The following is a 6,000-nucleotide window of genomic DNA, read 5'->3' on the forward strand; positions in this document are numbered from 1 at the left end:
GCCTTAATGATAGAAATTTACTAGAAGTTGTCAGTTTCTAAGAGGTATGGAGGCTGTAAGCGTGTTTACATTTTGTATTTTGAAGTCTGTTGGATTGCATCAGAAGAACTAGTATTAACCCGCTTACAAACACATGATGCAACTAGCAGACTTAAAATAGCAAATAAAGTTAATACTTACTGTAACGTGTATAAATTGGATTACGACCTGTATGCGCTTTAGTAACAGCGAATATAATCCATATAAGAGAACTAATCTGGTTAAATTCCTGAGTGACAAATAACTAGTTGCTCCCCAAGCTCTGCTGACACAAATGTTCAGTTCTAGTTATTATCTGATCGATGTCAGGAGAACCGGCATGAGGGGAGGGCATTATTTCATTTCAAGAAAGAGATCAGATAACCATTACCACACTATAGCAATCAGGAAACACAATAAGCGATTGAGTGGACTAAAAATAAAACGGTTTATCCTTATTTTGGTGGGAGTGAAGAAAGGAGAAAACAGTTTTCTAGAGTTGGCAAAATAACAGCAAAGCTTCCGTAATCTCTAAAATCCCTTTGCGCCCTTAAAATCAGGGAGACTCATTGATCTCATTCAGGTTATATGCTTTTTGTCAAACCTGCCCATCCTTACAGTCTTGTAACTTTGACTCCAGTAAACAAGAAAATTTACTCCAATGTCAAACTTTACCAGCCCAACAGCGAGCGCTCTGTTTCTTAACAGGGAAATCACAAGCAAGTATTCTGAAAGATACTCTCCAGCAAAATCTGGGGCAAAATTCAGACGTTACAAAGTTTTAAAAATTAGCTAGAAATGTTTCTGTGGGTTCTTTTTCACTTTTTTAAAAAACAAAAAAATCAGCACCCATCATGTTCTCCACCTAAACATAGGGTATGAAAGCATAGTGTATAAAAACGAGGAAATGAAATTGACTAGAAAATTACTCTGAACAAAATGGAAACTCACTAGTCCCTTTTCTTTGCCTAAATTGAAAGAAAGGTAAAAAGTAAATAAGCAGCAGAGATAACAAAAAGCAAATTCGTTTAAGTTTAATAATTTCAGTTTTAACAACGTAAAGGTCCTGTCCTTCAAAAACTACACACTTGATTAATTTTATTCTGTCCAAGAGCCCTTTTGAAGTCTGGGGCTACTTACCTGAATAAAGGTATTTAGGTGGATACCTGTTTGCTGGATCAGGCCCTACAGTATTATTTGTAATATAAGTATCAAACATGTTGGTTTTAAATATGATTTTTTGAACCTGAGTGTTTCTTTACATTTTGCAAATTACAATATATTAGGGAGAAAAATGTTCACCTTTTCCATTGATGGGCTGCACAGACCTCACCTTCTAGAAGACCTATATGAAAATAAACAAGACAACACACTGTGTTAAATACATAATTAAAAACATAAAAAAGATGGAACTTTCAAAGCCCAAGCTTCCATCCTGGCTATTCAAACAAGCTAATATTCCTGGAGAACTATAATTTACAGACTATAAAAGCCCTTTTAGCAAATAAAGCAAGGAAATAGGCTAAACATACATTAATTGAGCAAGTATCACTAATGATCATGGTTAGTAGAAAGAACATAGCCTTTAAGTTTATTTAAATACTGTTTGCATCACTACTAACTGGTTGAAAACATTATTTTAAAAACTTTAGATCCTTTCTATAGCATATATAATAGAAAATGCTTGCTCAGGGCACAGAAATATGGCAATGAGAAATTAGATACGATTTACAGTGGGCTTCTGGGTCACAGTGCTTTATTCTGTTTGCTGAGTACCTTCTGAAGTCTACAAGAATAATATTTTAGCCACATATAAAGTACTACATTATCCTGTTTGAGTAATAAGAATTGCAACTGATTATGTCAACAATTAAAAAAAATCAAACCCTTACAGTCCGGTATTTTTAATCAACTGTACTTAAAGCCAGTTTGAAGTATCCTCTCTGGAAATTATAGATATTACCAGCAGATGGCGCAATACGTCCTTGAACTGACGTCCTCACTTGACCTCTTTAAAAAAAACTAAATAATCCCAGACCCTTTGTATTCTCTTCTGCATTCGACCTGAGTTACTCACATGCATATTATTAACAATATTTTAGAACTAAATCAGCTAAATTTGCCAGTACAATCAACATCATGTTGAAACAAGTAATTGAATTATATATTTTTATATCCATTATTTTAAATTGGCGGGGGTTTCACCTACATTTAGAAGGAAAAGTAAAAAACACCGCTTCATTCTAAAATGTGCTTATAAGATAGTTTAGCTGTAAAAAATGAAATAGTAAAACCAGTGCTAACTAATCAAGAGTCAAGAAGGAAATAGAAATTATTGAAACAGCACAAACCACAATATGGATAATTAAATAACAACATTTACCTATCAACTATACATATATTTTTTGAAAACTGAGCCATTTGAACTTTAGACTGTCTTATATGTCTAGTCTATATTGTTTGTAGGGCTGGATCTAGCAAGCCATCATGAACAGAACTCCCACTGATGTCAGCAGAGTGCCTAATTTTGCATCCTGCATATCATGACAGTAACCCTTACAAGAAGTCCCAGTGAAGACAAAGAGACTACTCACATGAGTAATGATTGCTCATAGGAGTAAGAATCCCTAGGCCAATTAATTTAATGAGGCTTTAAAGGAGTACAATGGTCCACCTGAACAGAGCAGTTTGCATGCTTAGGGTCCTCGAGACTGTAAAATCTTTTGGGACAGGGTCTTATTCTACATGGTGTTCAGCATCTCCTCCAAAATGCTAAGTACCTCAATTGTTTTCATGGGAGTTGGAGGCACTTAGCAGCTCCCAGAAGACACAAAGGGTGGAATCCATGACGGGATTTAGGAGTTGCAATGCTGAGCATCACAATGGCAAACTTTTAGCCACAGAGAAAAATTACAGGAACACAAGTTAGGCACCTAGGATCCCTGATCAAGGAATGGGGAGAGATAGGTGCCTTAGACTGGAATCCACAAAGCCAGCATGCTAGGTGACTCCCTGCCTAAACTAGCCTATGTGAGATGTCAGGTACGTCTACACTACGGGATTATTTCGATTTTACAGAAACCATATTTTTAAAACATTGTATAAAGTTGAGTGCATGCCGCCAAACTAAGCACATTAATTTGGCAGTGTGCGTCCATGTACCAATGCTAGTGTTAATTTCCGGAGCATTGCACTGTGGGTAGCTATCCCATAGCTATCCCATAGTTCCCGCAGTCTCCCCGGCCCCTTGGAATTCTGGATTGAGATCCCAGTGCCTGATAAGGTGAAAAACATTGTCGTGGGTGGTTCTGGTACAGCCTCACCCCTCCCTCTGTGAAAGCAGCAGACAACCGTTTCACGCCTTTTTTCCTGGGTGAACTGTGCAAACACCATAGCACAGCAAGCATGGACCCTGCTCAGATCAACACCGCAATCGTGGATGTTATAAACACCTCGCGCATTCTCGTGCAGTCTATGCTGAACCAGGACCTGCAAAACCAGGTGAGGAGGAGGCGGCTACGGCAGCGCGACGACAAGAGTGATGAGGACATGGACACAGAATTCTCTCAAACCGTGGGCCCCTGCGCTTTGGAGATCCTGCTGGTAATGGGGCAGGTGCTAGCCATTGAACGCCGATTTTGGGCCCGGGAAACAAGCACAGACTGGTGGGATGCATAGTTTTGCGGGTTTGGGACGATTCCCAGTGGCTGCGAAACTTTCGCATGCATAAGGGCACTTTCATGGAACTTTGTGACTTGCTTTCCCCTGCCCTGAAACACCAGAATACCAAGATGAGAGCAGCCCTCACAGTTGAGAAGCGAGTGGCAATAGCCCTCTGGAAATTTGCAATGCCAGACAGTTACCGGTCAGTTGGGAATCAGTTTGGAGTGGGAAAATCTACTGTGGGGGCTGCTGTGATGCAAGTAGCCAAAGCAATCATTAAGCTGCTGCTACGAAATGTAGTGACTCTGGGAAATGTGCAGGTCATAGTGGATGGCATTGCTGCAATGGGATTCCCTAATTGTGGTGGGGCGATAGATGGAACCCATATCCCTATCTTGGCACCAGAGCACCAGGGCACCCAGTACATAAACCGCAAGGGGTACTTTTCCATGGTGCTGCAAGCACTGGTGGATCACAAGGGACGTTTCACCAACATCCACGTGGGATGGCCAGGAAGGGTTCATGACACTCGCGTCTTCAGGAACGCTACTCTGTTTAAAGGGCTGCAGCAAGGGAATTACTTCCCAGACCAGAAAATAACAGTTGGGGATGTTGAAATGCCTGTCTTTCTCCTGGGGGACCCAGCCTTACCCCTTGATGCCATGGCTCATGAAGCCATACACGGGCAGCCTGGACAGTAGTCAGGAGCTGTTCAACTACAGGCTGAGCAAGCGCAGAATGGTGGTAGAATGTGCATTTGTCCATTTAAAGGCGCGCTGGCACACATTACTGACTCGCTCAGACCTCAGCCAAACCAGTGTCCCCATTGTTATTGCTGCTTGCTGTGCGTTCCACAATCTCTGTGAGAGTAAGGGGGAGACCTTTATGGTGGGGTGGGATGCTGAGGCAAATCACCTGGCCGCTGATTATGCGCAGCCAAACACAAGGGTGATTAGAAGAGCACACCAGGAAGCAGTGCGCATCAGAGAAGCTTTGAAAACGAGTTTCATCACGGGCCAGGGTACGGTCTGACTGCTGTGTTTGTTTCCCCTTGATGAACCCCCCCCATTGACTCATTCCCTGTAAGCAACCCACCTTCCCACTTCGATTACAGCTTGCTTTCTAAGGAAATAAAGTCACTATCGTTTAAAAATCATATATTCTTTATTAATTCATTATAAAAAGAGGGAGAGAACTGACAAGGTATCCCGGGTATGGTTTGGGAGGAGGATAGGAGGGAAGGAAAAGGCCACTAAAAAAATGTCAAAGTAATGACAGCCTTTTGGCTGGGCTGTCCACAGGGGTGGAGTGAGCTGGTGCACGAAGCCTTCCCCCACGCGTTCTTACACGTGTGGGTGAGAAGGGTATGGAACATGGTGAGGGGTGCGGGTGGTTACACAGGGGCTGCAGCGGCACTCTGTGATCCTGCTGCTGTTCCTGAAGGTCCACCAGACGTCAGAGAATGTCACTTTGATCACGCAGCAGCCCCAGAGTTGCATCCCACCACTGCTGATCTTCCTGCCTACACCTCTGATCTTCCTGCCGCCACCTCTCATCTCGAGCATCCCTCCTGTCCTCATGTTGGTCTCTCCTGTCCTCACATTCACTGGCATCTTTCCTGTAATTTGATACCACGTCCTTCCACTCATTCAGATGAGCTCTTTCATTGCGGGTCACTTTCATGATTTCCGATAACATTTTGTCTCGCATCTTTTTTTTCCGCCGCCTTATCTGAGATAGCCTTCGGGATGGAGTAGGGAGGCTTGAAAAATTTACAGCTGCATGAAGGAGGGAAAAAAGAGAGAGAAGTATTTAAAAAGATACATTTTACAGAACAATGCTTATACTCTTTCACGATGAACAACACTATTAACCTTACACAGCACATGTGATTTCACTACAAGGTCACATTTTGCATCTTAATATTGAGTGCCTGCGGCTCTGGTGTTAGAGATCTCGCAGATGCAGGTCCGGGCAGCAGAATTCAGCTTGCATGCGGCCATGGTAAGCCATTGTCTTTCGGCTTCTGCAGCCTTCATATACACAGTGCCCTCCTTTCCCAAATACCAAGCAAATCCCATTCAGTGCTGCTTCTTTCCTGTTAATATGCAGCAGCAGAAACCATCCCCCCCTTCAATTCTCTGGGATGATCGCTTTACCCCTCCCCCCACAGCGTGGCTGGTATCATGGAAGAGCACTGCTAGCCAAACACAAAAAAGCTCAGCGCCAATCCTCCCACCCCTCCCCCTGCAAGGTAGGATTTCTTTTAAGCGACAGGCAAATAGCCCAGTAGGAATGGCCATCTCTGTCCCCTTAATT

The sequence above is a fragment of the Gopherus evgoodei genome, chromosome 6 (assembly GCF_007399415.2).
Source record: "Gopherus evgoodei ecotype Sinaloan lineage chromosome 6, rGopEvg1_v1.p, whole genome shotgun sequence".
In the NCBI taxonomy this organism is placed as follows: domain Eukaryota; kingdom Metazoa; phylum Chordata; order Testudines; family Testudinidae; genus Gopherus; species Gopherus evgoodei.